Consider the following 15,110-nt stretch of genomic DNA (forward strand, 5'->3'; position numbering starts at 1 on the left):
ATTATATACGGAAGTTAAGGTTGTGCCGTTAATTGTAGTTTATAGCATATTAAACTCCTATAAAGTTTCGTAGGGATCAGTAGATCCATTTTGAAATTATCAAGGTTTTTTTGTTTTTCGAAACGAAATCAGTACAAGGCGACACATTAGAGTAAACATTTTTAAAAATTTATTTTGGGTATTATTGAGTGCTACAAATAACTATCAATTGTATTTCATGCTAAAAAAAATATTCTGGGGGCGTCGGTGGCCGCAACGGTTTAGGCGCTCATTACTGTAAGGTAAAGGTCCCGGGTTCAAATCCAGCGGCCCTGCATTCGAACCCGACATACAAATGAGTTTTTTCAAAAACACCGGCACCCCGTGGCATATAACCTCTGCTGTGCGAACCCTCGTAAAAAAAAGGAAAAAAATATTTTAACCTTCTTGACTGCTCGGTCGCAAAATAATTATGTTCTATAGATACAAATTTGTTGTCAGGTTGATCGATCCTCTTCAGGTATTGTCAAAGTATGACCAACTTTTTACAACTTTTTTAACACTTACGATCTGTAGGACTCAGTGTAAGGAAAGATAAAAATTGTGATAATGGCACATCGATGCCAGCTTAAAACGTGAAAGCGTCAAAAATGTGAAGTGTTATGGAGCTTAGAGGATAAAGTCTAAAGAAGCGGATGAAAGCTGCTATTACGAATCCTCAAGAATGGGACAATTTCAGTTTAAGGAAGTGAGCTATTATAAAAGGAGAGCAATTTCAGCGATCTCTCCGTCATATTCGGGGGGAAAAAATCCTCGGAGAAATATAACAAAACCTATGATTTTATAAATCGAAATTTATATTAGTGAAAACCTATTTGTATGCGTGTTCCACAATCCATATGAGACATGTTAAAAACCATTTAACATAATACAATAAACAAATATACAAGAATGAATTAATAGTTAACTAACAGATTGTTATCTCAGTTATATGTTATTACGTCTAACGACTATAATTGGTGTACGCTGAGGGCTGATTCAGCAGAAAACACGAAGAGTCAACACAAAGGACGTCGAAAATTGGCAGAAAGAGTAACGATCCTGCTAATGGAAACGGTTCAATAACCACCAACGCTTTCGATTTTTTTTTTTTTTTTTTTTTAATCGTTTGGATAAATAACCGATTTCGTACAGATTTGTTAAAAATAAATGAAAATATGAGACTCATCGAGGCTGATATTAATGTAATAATCGGTCAGACCTAGGATGAAATGGAAATACACAGGGTTAATGTCATATTGTGTAATGACGAGCATAGACCTTTGTTATCTCAATCTTATTGAAATAAATTAATTAACTATTTAAACTAACGCAGTTAAAACGTAGGATTAACGTTTAATGTAATTAATTATTCTTTCTATGTAAGGTCTTGGTTGAGATAAAAAAAGTCAGAGCGGGATTTGAACCCACTATTTTCGGCTAAATACGCCGCTGCTCTACCACTTGAGCTGTCGAGACATCGATCAACTCGGACACCAACGCTCCATCTCAACCTATAACCGTTCAAAGTTTTCCCTCTTTTTTGCCATTTTCAAAATTCGAGCGATTGTAGGTTGAGATGGAGAGTTGGTGTCCTAGAGGATCGAAGTGATAGCTCAAATGGTAGAGCAGCGGCGTATTTAGCCGAAAGTCGTGGGTTCAAATCCCGCTCGTAACACTGACTTTTTTATCTCAACCAATACCTTACATAGAAAGAATAATTAATTGAAAAATGTAACTGGGTAAATTGACCACTAAAACGTAAAATGGTTTAATGTAATTATAGAAAACATAATTATCACCAAGTATTCTGTGATTTTTTTGAATTTTGTTAAGCCTTTCTTTTCATCTCCTTTCTTGGCTTCCTTCATTTGGCCTTCCCTTTCTTCCAAAGGGTAGTTTGCCCCAACTCAATTTTTAATAAGGCTGACATTTTCCATGTACGATTTGAAATTCTACGCTTAGAATTCTGAAGATGGGCTTTTAGCCCGAAACATCATCTTTAAGTAAATTCAACTAGTACGGAATACCTGGTTTCATTTTACCTAAATATTTATAATTAAAAAAGCATTAAAAAATTAGTAACAAGGGTGAACAAATTATAATTGAAAAGAATGAAATTATTGTGAAAGTGCAGATAAGCTGGACCAGATGTACATTGAATTCAAGTAAAAGTTCCGGTTGAATGGACGAACGTTTCCAGGCACGAGTTACCAGGACGTAGGAATTTCTTGCTGATCAGTCATAATTCTAAGATTACCGGAGTATTAAGCACGTGAGGAGTTTTTTCTGAATTTTAAATTTAAATGTCTGAAATCGGTGTTATTCGATTTCTATAAGTTTGGTCAAGTTTGCACGATTGATTTTATTCTTTGATGTTTTAAAGATTTTTTTTATTTTATTTCTATTCCGATCAGTATAACTTTATATATTTGTGATGTTAAATTTTAAGGGAAAAAACACGTTTTTAAATATATTTAATAAATAACCCTAACATATAATTAATTTTGCCTTTTAAGACATCCCTCCCCAGAGTGGTATTTATCTGAATGTTAGAAGCAGGGGTTTTTCATGAAATGTCTTTCCACTGCCGCAAACTCCGCTTATTGATTGGTGCCGTTCTCCTGGATATTCGTCGGATAAGAGTGGCCGCGGGAAGGGATTAATTAATTGACTTGGCCAGAGGATCGCTCACTGGGAATTAGCCGAATTGGTGCCCCCGGTCAAAAGTTACTCGTGACCCTACAATTTAACACACTTGCTCATTTGAAATTATTTCTCGCCTTGGTGGGCGGGAGACATATTTGCCAAAAGAGGTCAATTTCAAAAACTAAAAATGGAAGTATCAAATAAGAATTAGTTATTAAGAATTTTATGATATTGGGTTGTCCGGAAAATAATGCAGGATTTTGGTATTAAACAAAAAAAAAGAAACTAGTTACTTCAAAGCAATGTTCTTTAATCAAAATAATTTCCCATACTCTCAATACATTTCTCCCAACGTGTTGGTAACTTATTAATTCCGTCTGAGTAGAATTCAGAATTNTGAGTAATCCTGTAAACGTAAACAGAATATTTTATATAGATTTTTTTTAATGAAAACTTAAAATCCTGCATTATTTTCCGGACAACCCAATAATTATGACGAAAAGCATGTTTTATTATAACTCTTCTTTTAGCTTAAAAAGTAGAAGACCACATTTAAAATCACTTTCAACCTGAAAATCCATTAGAGTAACCTATTTTCTCTTTATAGTTTTGAATAAACTTTAATGATTTCACACTTCCTAATAACATCACTGCTAAAATTCCTTCCATAAATTGTTCTTAATGCTTCCCTTTCAATTAATATTCACTTTTTTATTAATAAACCCTTACTTTAAAAACTCATCACAAACTTAATAAAACTAATAATGCTTTTTTTCGTTTATTGTAATTAGGGTTTTAGACTAAACTACAGCTGAACGTGAAATATTTTCTTATACTCCTAGTACATTTTACCACAGGAATAACCACAATGGAAGAAAATTGTTTTAAAAAATACATAGTAAAGAAGATTAAGAATTTGGTCAATTTTATAGAAAACACTCAGTTTCTTATAAATAATTGAAATGGATAAAAATAGCTGAGTTTCAATTCAGATTTCTCAGCTTTTGTTGACTTTTGGAGATATTCAGAGCATTAAAAATTAAATTAATAATCAAAAAAGTTAACAAGTATGATAATCTACTTACAATGTTTAAATGGTTTCAAGTACAATGAAGTTATAGTAACACTTGGCATTCAAACTAAAATTGTTTTAAGTCGATTAGAGCCACTTTTAGCTTTAGAAAAATCTAATTTTTCATGTCGGTTTTATATTTAATTTGTGTTCTGTAATAAATCATTGTCTTTATTTTATTACCTAGTAGTAAGGAAAGAAAATTTTGATCCTGAATAATCTTTTGTTAACAAAGGTTTTAGTTTTTAAAAGATTTATTTATTTTTATATTGTTATTTTATATATTTTTATACGTGTTTGTGTCTCATTAACAAAGGCGTTGCAAAGGAAAGAAAAGAACGAAGACAGAACGGATGGTTTGAATGTTATCATCAATTCGACCAACTTCAACAAATATGTGTGTTTGTAAATATTTCAATTTTCGGTAAAATATTACCATATTTTTTCATTATTATCGTAATTTCCTAAGTTGTAAACTTGTCTGGCGATCACAATACCTTGTAAATCGGATTGTCTTATCACTGCCATTGACAAGAGTTACAAGGACGTTTCTTTAAAAAAAAAAAGAAAAGAGGCGAGCTTTTGATAACGGTGTGAATCAAGTAGGTCCTGTTAATTGTTGGGACTTGTTGCTTGAAGTCCTTACTTCACCAGTGACCTCCCCTCCGCTCGATGCTGGGCAAACACACTCGAAATTCTTGTCTCCTCCCATTCTTTTAAAGAACAAAGCTTTATCTACGAAACGGTCTTTTTAAACCAGCCTTTTTAAGTCATTGTATATAATTGTATAAATAAAACCTACACAGGGCACCTTTGATATTAGATTTATTTTGGTCATTCCGGATAAAGAATTTAGAAATACTAAACATCTCTTTAAAAAATCGCGCGCGCGCGCACGCACACACACACACACACACACACACACACACACACACACACACACACAGTGTGTAACACAATAGTATACATAACTATTGCAAATTTTGTATAGTTATTACCATACATAAAAACATTTAATTAGTATTTCTCCCAATTCCCCCTACCCATTCCATCTCTGACTCTGTCTGTCTGTCTCTCTCTCTGTCTGTCTGTCTCTCTCTCTCTCTCTCTCTCTCTCTCTCTCTCTCTCTCTCTCTCTCTCTCTCTATGTATCTATCTATCTCTCTATCTCTATGTATCTATCTATCTCTCTATCTCCTTCTATCTATCTATCTATCTATCCATTTATCTATCTATCTACCTATCTAACTATCTCTATCTCTCTCTGACGTTCTTCCCTCTTTCGATCTCCTTATACTTCTATTATCTCTCTGTCTCATCTACCTCCCTCTCTTTCTCTCACTCTTTCTCACTAATTTTTACTCTTTCTTTCCGTCATACTTTCCAACAATCTTTTTCCATCTGTCTCTCTTTTTATCTCTCGCTCTCTTTCACTCTCTTTGTCGCTCTCACACTCTCCCTCGTTCTTCTCTCTTTCGCTTTTCTTATACAACTATTATCTCTCTATCTATTTAATCATCTACCTCTTCTATATATCTATCTCCCTTTATCTCTCCTTCTCTAAGTATGGAAGAAGTAAAGGACATCAAAGAATTTGATAAGCAGTAGCCTGAAGAAGCGAGGTCGGTGAAAATTTTGAATCATAACCCACAAATTCTTAATGTAGTCCAGTGTAAAATGTGCATTTATTTATCTATATGCTGTAGGTACTTGGTAACTTACAGGTACAGTACAATGTACTGTATGCTCTTGGTAACTTGTAATATAATTTGCTATTTTATTACCTTTATATTTGTTTATGTAGCTTCTCAGATAAAGATTTTGTAGTTTTTTTTCAATTTTTGGTTAGTAAATTTTGCTTATTCAACGATCATTTTCAATAAACGGTTGTTGTTTTTTAATCCGACATTTTTTAAGATTCGCGAGTGAAACAACGTAACGCAACTTGCCCATAAGGCAGTAAGTAAACAATCGTGATACACGGGTGAAAGTAACCAAACATTCCATCCATTATCTTGTTTTTCAAACTAATCAATATTCCACAATATGATTACGAAGAAAAAGTTTAAATTTTTTAGCAATCCTTTTAAGTTTTGTGGGATTTTTTGTAAAACAGCCGTGTATTTTGTAGCGCTTATATATCAAACTGGATTACTTTTAATTTTGGTTATTTAACAAAGCTAAAATAGCCAGAAAGTCTGCATAATAACTTGGCTGTTCAATTAAACTTTAAAAAATTAAAATAATTAAATTTGAAACTGAAACTACTCTGATGAATTGAATTTGTTATAATTATTTGTGTAGTAGGATTTTTGTCCTAGTTGAATTGAGTGTTTTGCGAAATACGACCGTGGGAAGACTTCACTACTACCCAAACTACTGCAGTATTGATCCATTACCAGGAGGCAGCTAGGGAAACTGAAGCATAATTGCTTTGACGACGCTAAAGAAAGCAAAAGCTGACATCTGTAAATTCGAACTCCTCTGTCAACTATTCCGGTTTTGAACCCTTTGAACATTCAATTAATACAACGTTTAATTTGACCAAGCTAAATATAACGAAACGGTTGTTTATTTCGAATCGCATTTCTCTGAGAGAAAAACCTGAAGAGCCTGGCCTATTTTTTTATGATTTGTTCCATCATATCTCAACCTATTTTTCTATATATCAATTTAAACGTCATTAACTGTTGCTTTTAATTTTGATAATCCAGTTATTATTTACGTGTAGAAATGTGTCTTTTAATCGTGACACAGAAAATAAACCCTTTGAGCTCTGAAGATGATCTCAATAAAGGTCGAAACGTTGACACAATAAAGAAAATTCTAAAACCTACGTCTCACCAGACTGCATTCACGATTTCCAAATAATTTTTTATTTACGAATGAGTAGTTTTATGGTATGTTTATGTGTTAATTTTTTTTAAACAGCAATTGTTTTAATTGATACCGGTTTACCTTATCGATCACCCCATATTTTTCACCCAAGATCGACGCCGCTATGATTTACGCAATTTTCAGCTAATTCTCATGAGGAAGGTGTGTAAGAAAAACAACTTGACAATTTTCTTGGGTGTCATAGAAATTCTTTCAACGATGGGAAAATTATCCGAGGTGAAGACTGTAATCAATAAAAACGGGAAATAAAGGAGAAGGTGGTGCTCTTAAATTATTTATTTTCTCCTTACAATTCTTCACTTCTAGTACAAACAAGCACAGGCCGGTGAAAGTCGAATTTTTTTAATAAACAACTTTTAGTCCCTTAACGACGATTTCACTTTAAATATTCAAAATCATTCTGTATTCAATTGTACTTAATCATAAACTGCCATGTTTTTAAAAATTTCAATATTTCTCTTTCTTACTATTTCTTAACTAATATAAAAGTTTAATAAAAATGCTAAACCTTTTAATTTAGCAATAATTCTTTTTTTTTTTCAATGCTTAACAAGGTGGGCTTAACGTTTTACATCTGGTAGACTGTAAATAACTCCTCCTAAAATGATCAACTTTGACATTCAATATCTTGTTTGTCCACATTTTTTTGACGATTATTTATATGAATTTTGAACCTATATTTACTTTACATATGAGAACGTTATAAAAAGTAATGTATATTAATAAATCATAGGTCAAATTTAATCCGTTTTGAATTTGTTGACGACTTTGCTAATTTATCTCGGCTGTTGATTAGAACAGCTAAAACATTAAAAACGATATAGACTTCTAAATATAATTCTGTAAAATTTTGATTTATTTGAACGTTGAATTGCCAGTTTTAATAAAATCAATTCTCATCATTGTGTTGAGGCGTAAAAAACAAAAATTCCATTTCGAAATTGAAATAAATAATTTTTATCAAGAAACAAAACGAAAACTCTTGTTATGAACCGCAACCATTTTCTTCTGAAGCAAAGCAAAGGAATTCTTTAAGTTTCACACCAGGTCTACCTAAAGTATTAATGAACTAGAACTTTTCACCTACCTCGCTACTTCTGGCTACTACGTTTTTTCATAGTTTCTACCGTGTCCCAACACCGATAAAATATTCAAAATGTTAAGATCATTTTTCCATTTCTAAAAAAATACAAAGAGAGGAAAAGAGTGGGAGACAACGTAAGCATGGACATATAGAAACGAACAAGAACCAGCCGAGAGTAAGAAGGAGAGGTGATAGAAAAACTACTAATGAAAAAGAGAGAAATATAAAAGATGCTAGATAGATAAATAAGCAGACCAATAAATTATAAATAGATATATAAATAAATAAGAGAAAAGAAGAGAGAAAGAAAAAAGAAACAAAGAGACAGAGAGATAGAGACATAGCTAGGTAGATAGATAAAAAATAGAAAGAGAAAGAGAGAGGAGAAGATAAATAAATACAGATAAATGGATAAGAGAGAAAGAGAGAGAGAGGGAGAGAGAGAGCGGAAGAAGAAAGAGTAAAGAGAGAGAGAGAGAGAGTAAAACAGAGAGAGAGAGAGAGAAATGCATTGTAGATAAATAGATATATATACATATATAAATAGATAGAGGTAGATAGATGGAGATAAATGAATTAGTAAGTAGAGGAAGAGGTAGTTAGATTGGGGAGAGCATTGTCAAGAAAAGAGAGACAGGTAGATAAACAGAGAGGGAGAGAGAGAGAGAGAGAGAGAGAAAGAGAGAGTGTAAAAAAGAGAGAGAAATGCATAGTAGATAAATAGATAAATATATAGATAAATAGATAGAGGTAGATAGATTGGGGGAGAGCATTGTTACGAAAAGAGAGGCAGGACCAGAGAGAGAGAGATATTGTGGTGGGAGAAAGAGAGGGGAAAAAGAAAGAATAAAAAGAGAGAGAGAGAGAGATTGTGGAGAGAGAAAGAGAGAGAGAGAGAGTAAAAAAAGGGAGAGGGAAATGCATAGTAGATAAATAGTTATATACATAAATAGATTGATGTAGATAGATGAAGATACATGAATTAGTAGGTAGATATAGAGGTAGAAAGATTGGGGGAGAGCATTATTAAAAAAGGAGAGGCAGGAAGAAAAGCAGAGAGAGAGAGAGAGAGAGAGAGAGAAAGAGGGAGAAAGAGAGAGAGAGTGAGAGAGTAGAGAGGCTAAACAAGGGAGCATAGCACAGAATAAGAACGAGAAGAAAAAGAGCCGAGAGAAAAAAACGTACGAGTGAAAAAAAGAGAAATATACACAAATAGAGATAGATACATAGATAAATAAGTAGGCAGGATGATAAAAAATATATATATAGCTAAATAATAAATGAGAGAGCGAGAGAGAGTGAGTAATAGAGGGTGAGAGAGAGAGAGAGAAGAGAGGTATAAAGTGTTATGGAATTATTGATACAATGATACCAACCAACAATACTTATTTTAATAGTAGTTTGCATAATTACAAGGTAAACACTGGAGGGTTTTTTTATTATTCTTGTATAATGAGTTGAATTCTTAATTAGATATAACGCTTCGTTTGGAGCCTATTGAAAAGAAAATATTTTGCTTTGTTTGTTGAAATGTCCTTTCATGAAGCTGTTATTTTTTTCTTGAAGTGTTATTCGAACTGCCGACCACTGTTGAGATACAAAGTTCAAAACAATCAGCGAATGGATTGAGTTACCCAAATTTATAGGAAAGGTCCTTTAAAAGATAACAACGTTCGGATTCATCGAGAACAAAGAGAAACCGGGACGCAATATCGGTCTGTACCACAGAGACCATCAGCCGGATTAGATCAATCATGATCAGAAGGAATCGGTCGTGTAGAAATTTCAACAAACGGGCGACATTTCGCTGTTCCTGCGGTGAAAAGCTGCCTAAGCCCGGGTGTGCCGTGGCCCAAAGCTGTTTTCATATTCAAACCACGATGCGGTCCAACTCGAAAGTGTGGCCCTGGATTGGTAGAAGGCTTTTCCCAAATAGACGTGTGATATTTTCTCCCCAACGCGGGCAAAGCACGCAGTTTAGGGAATTTTGAATAATTCGCACGTCGTCGCCGAATGAACGTTACCAGCCGCTAATGTAGGAAATGGGCCGGCCGCCTTCCAGAGAGAACAAATAAGGCATCGGCTATTTCCGAGCCCCCCAACAAACAAATCCCGGGTTTCGTGTTAACGCCGGCTCCCCCTTGTGATTTACGACAAGTCAACACAACAATTAATTTTAGCTTTCTAAACCTTTCTAACGTTTATAATTTTATTTTAATAGAATGGAATTAGAATACATTAGAATTAGAATGGAATATAATACAAAATAGGCAAAGGTCGTTGGTTCGAGTCCCTCTCGTGACACTAATTTTTATTCCCAACCGTCTTGCATAAAAATTGAAAATAATATTACAAAGTGTTTTTGTTAAATAATTGAGTTGACCTTTTAAATAACAGTAAAATAAGCTACTAATACCAGAATAAAATTTAACTAAATTTACAATATCGGATATATTGCGGTCCTGTTTCAACATTTTAATCGTTTATTTGAAAATGATGAGATCAATTGAAAAAAGACGAACTGTCAATTAGAAAATGATCAGGAGCGAAGTCAATTTTATTTTTAAAAAACGGGCTGGATATAGCAACAATAATAAGTAGAGGATCAAGGATTAGGCTATCCAAATTATATATAAGAAAACGAACAGTAAAGAGGCCAATGACACATCAGAAAAAGATTAGGGACTAAGCAATATATATATAAGAAAACGATTAGTGATGAGTCAATGACAAATTAGAAAAAGTTAAGGGATTAAGTAAATTATATATAAGAAAGCAATTAGCGATGAGGCCAATGACACATTAGAAAAAGATTAGAGATTAAGCAAATTATATATAAGAAAACAGTGATGAGGACAATGACAAATCAGAAAAAAACAGGGATGAAACAAATTATATATAAGAAAACGATAAGTGATGAGGCCAATGACACACCTAAAAAAGATTAGGGATTAAGCAAATTATATATAAGAAAACAGTGATGAGGACAATGACAAATTAGAAAAAAACAGGGATGAAACAAATTATATATAAGAAAACGATAAGTGATGAGGCCAATGACACACCTGAAAAAGATTAGGGATTAAGCAAATTATATATAAGAAAACGAACAGTAAGGAGGCCAGTGACACATCAGAAACAGATCAGGGATTAAGCAAATTATATATATGAAAACGATCGGTGAGGAGGCCAATGACACATCAGAAAAAATATTAGGGATTAAGCCAATTATATATAAGAAAACGATTAGGGATGATGCCACATTAATAAAATGATATCAGGGATGAAGCAATGACTATAATTATTTATAAGAAAAATGCCAGAGTTGAGCTCAACATATTGGGAAACTATTAAGGTTCATTAACCCAATTATATATTACAAAAAGATCAGGGATTAAGCAAATTAAGTACAAAAAAACGAGGGTCTGATAATGATATTATTAAAATAATAGAGAAGGTGATTATTAAATAGAAAATGATCAGGAATGGAGCATATATTAAATAATATTATATAATAAAAAATATTACGGATGACACAAATTAATTTTTAAAAATCAGTAATTAAGCGAATTAATTACATATAAAAAAGCGATGGGATGAGTCCGATATATATTTGAAAACTATGGGGGATGAGGTCGATTTATATTCAAAAAATATTAGCAAAGAAGACAAATTATACATAAAAATATCAACGATGGGACTAATTAGATATTAGGAAAAGGTCGGGATAAGACCAATTTATTGATAAAAATATCAGGAATGAGACTAATTTATATTATAAAAAGAACAGATATAAAACTAATTTATATGAGAAAAGATCAGAGAGGAGAAATTTATATGAGTAAAAGGATGTCTAATTAAAAAGAAAAGATCCAACATTAGGTCATTTATATATTCATGTATTTTTTTGAGTAGAAAATTCGTCTAAATACAGGAAAAAAGCTGGTTGGTATTTCGTAACAATTTTCAATATTTTGCCCATTTTTTCTAAAGAAAACATTGATTTGAAAGGAAGCACTTATTAAAGGTTTATTTTATTCAATTGAAATGATTTAGGAAAAAATGAAATCGATCTTGCTCCGTTCATTTTATGAAACTAAACATGTACATAATTACTAGGTCCTCAAATTAAAAATTTAAACTCTTTTATCTATTACCTATTTTAGTAATCGTAAAATTAAGTCAGTAAAGAAAAGTACAAATTTTTGACAATTCTAGTCACTTTTGTAAGCATGAAATGAAGATTTTGCCATCATTCAAGAAATGCTGACGTCGATTGTTTTTCTATTCATTTATTTTTTAATTTGTTCAATAAAGTCAAACAATTTTTAAACGCTATTTTTTAAAGTGGCAGACAAATATTTGCCCGAAATTTCGACCAATTAGTAACAATTCATAACCAGGCATCTGTAAATTTGGGTTATTTTCCACGTTTTAACGCCCGCCTTGTAATCACCACATGAGCCCTGAGGGCGTTTCTAGATTAAACTTAGACTGCCGTCTGGGTTTTTTATTTTGGTTCTAATTTTACAATTTTGTTTTCAAAAAGTTTAATAATGTTTTTCGTTGATTTATTACAGGCAAACACGATGATGTTTCCAATGTGCTGATAGAAGGAGCCTTCGTCGGGCTAGTGCGGGTCTCGACATAAGTGAAAAGGGTAAGTAAAGTACATCTAATATTTAAACAAGAAAAAATGACGATATTAAAGACGTTTCTTTAAAAACCGGTCGTAAAAAAGTTATAACACGTGTTTACTGCTATTAGTTTACAAAATACCTTTTGCTAGGTGTAAGAATCCTTATTTATAGTATGTAACGGCGGGGTGAATTTTTGTTTTTAAGTAATAAAAGGCCATATCGTTTCTCATTTCCCTTGTTTACCTAATAAAGAGTGTTGACACTCTATTCCGGCTTGTTGACATTTTGGCATTCACTGTTGAGAACATTTGGCGTGGAAGAGAGGGACTTTGAATAGAATATCGATTGGGTATTTGAGAAATCTAGCACTATAGGCGTAAAAAATAAAAAGAAATTTTTCATCTATAAAAAATAAATAGAAGTACGACAACAAGAAAGGAAAAATAGTCAATAATTATATGTTTGATCGTACATAAATAATATTTTCTCTCATAATTCATAAATGTTTACATAATAGTAATCAAAATTGTTCAACATAAAGTAATTATCATCTAAAAGGTTTAAAAATCCCAAGTTATCCGTGGTTGAAATATTTTATTTATTTTGCCTTTTCTACACATTTTACCTACTTTATGTTATCATCTTTTTCTTAAAATCCACGGTTTGTAGCAATTATTATCCAAAAGCTTACGGCCCATCATCAGCATCTAAACATGGAAAATAGTATGGTACGCCTCTCGAAGATACACGCGTAAGTAATTTACAAAAAATAAATATACCTGCACTATGCCATAGATACATACATGTTTCCATCCCATTTTGAGGAGCCTCCCCTTCTTAATAAATTGATAAAAACCAATAATCACCATCTAATAGTTAGACGGTCACGCGGATAAGGGCGGATAGCGGATAGTACTGATGATGGGCCCCGAAACGTACATGTAATATATATATTATGCAGGGTGGGTGACCAAGACCCGAGGGGTTAAATGCCTGAGTAGACTCGTACCCCATCCTTAAAAGATCCGGGACTTGGTCGGCTCACGTGTCCTGCATAAATCTCTTGGACCTGTTCACAAACCCCAAGATTTTGGACCATTTAATCTCGGGGAGTGGTTTGGTGATGTCCTCTCCTTCTAAGATTTCACATCTAGACCTAGCATACCTATCACACTCTGCGAGGTAGTGCCTTGCCGTTTCTTCTTTTATTTCGCAAAAACGGCAAAAGGGATCTGGTAGGATACCCATTACGAAGAGGTGCCTTCTCAGTGGGCAGTGGCCCGTCAGAATATCTAACAGCCTCCTAATTCCCTTCCTTGAGTTAAAGAATAGTCATTTCGATTCTGCTGGTTTGATTTCCTTAACAAACTCTTTCGATTGCCTGTGTCCAAAGGATAGATTCCATTCCTTAAGGAATTGTTTCATACCCCAGTTTTTAATACTCTCTTTCGCTGTGCTCATAGAGTGAGGTAATACCGGTTGTGGCCCGACAAACGCAGTATTAGAACCTTCTTTGTCTAGGCCATCCGCCTCTTACCTTGTTCTCTACCAGGGTTACCTTGTTCTCAAACCTGGAAGAGATCCTATTGAAAAGATCTACGGTTTCCTCCACCAGTCTTGAGGTTGACAAATCTTTTTCTAATGACCTAAGGCTAGCCTGCCTGTCAGAAAAAATTCTAATATCTTTTATCTTAATGTTATTTTCCACAAGTGTTTTGCAACACACATTATTGGCCCAGATTTCTGTCTGAAAAACTGAGTTGTTATTAACAAGAGGAGAGGAGATGCTGATTCCTAATTTTGGTATGTAGATTCTTGCACCACTCCCTCTACCTTTGTTATGTTAACCATCTGTGTAGCAGTCTATGTTACGATGGTCATCATATAAACTATAATCATAATCACAAGGGGTGACTACCTACTGCTTTTTCCTCGAAGGGCTAGTTAATAGGCTAGTTAATAGGCCAGTTAATAATTGGCCGTTAGCAGTACTCAATAGTTGTAAGATTTTCGAGTGACCTATGTTATTGCACTTATGATTCCAGATGCCTTTGCTAGTTAATCTGTAGCAGCTGATTAATGCTCTGACCTTAGCTTCAATGTGGAGAGGTGTGGTATTGGTTATGATTTCAAGTGCTACGGTGGGTGTAGTAGAAAATGCTCCTGTACCTAGTCTTTGAAATGACCTTAATTTGTTACTATTCCCTTTATTTTCTAGACTTTTCCACCATACACATGTAATAGATAGAATAAATAAAATATTTCAACCACGGATAACTTGGGAATTTTCAACCTTTTGGATAATAATTGCTACAAACCATAAATTTAAGAAAAAGATGATAACATAAAGTAGGTAAAATGCGTAGAAAAAGCAAAACCAGCGTCTTGCCTCTCCCTGTTTACAACCCTGACGAAATTGATTGTGTACATATCATATGTAAACAAAATGAGTTTAATGTTAATTAAATAATATTTTTCCTTCAAATTTCAATAGAATTTTTAGGAAAAGTAATGAAAATCTTTCGACGTATCCAAAATTGACAGACATGTCGGGACTCAGCGCTATCGACTATCCTTAATTATTACCCTGACGTGACATCAGGACTATCAATACCAAAAACTGCAGGTTGAAAAATAAGTGGATGTGAAATACTTGTTGACTTGTTAAACAAAATCATATTTGCCCCTTGCTTTTCCCTGGTTGTACATTGCGCTACAGTATACAGCACACGAAGAAAGGCAGGAAAAA

General features: G+C 33.3%; 1 protein-coding gene across 23 annotated transcripts in view; it reads left to right on the forward strand.

Moving 5' to 3' along the window:
- The window catches only part of LOC106664580 (glutamate-gated chloride channel), a 212,833-nt gene that overhangs the window by 89,357 nt on the left and 108,366 nt on the right, over positions 1 to 15,110 (forward strand). For all 23 annotated transcript variants that reach the window (XM_024230531.1, XM_024230527.1, XM_024230529.1 and 20 more), the window contains exon 3: positions 12,302 to 12,381. The gene's annotated coding sequence lies outside the window, so the exon portion shown is untranslated. The remainder of the gene's footprint in view (positions 1 to 12,301; positions 12,382 to 15,110) is intronic.

Source organism: Cimex lectularius, unplaced genomic scaffold, assembly GCF_000648675.2.
Source record: "Cimex lectularius strain Harlan isolate CLEC.00 unplaced genomic scaffold, Clec_2.1 scaffold13, whole genome shotgun sequence".
NCBI classification, from domain to species: domain Eukaryota; kingdom Metazoa; phylum Arthropoda; class Insecta; order Hemiptera; family Cimicidae; genus Cimex; species Cimex lectularius.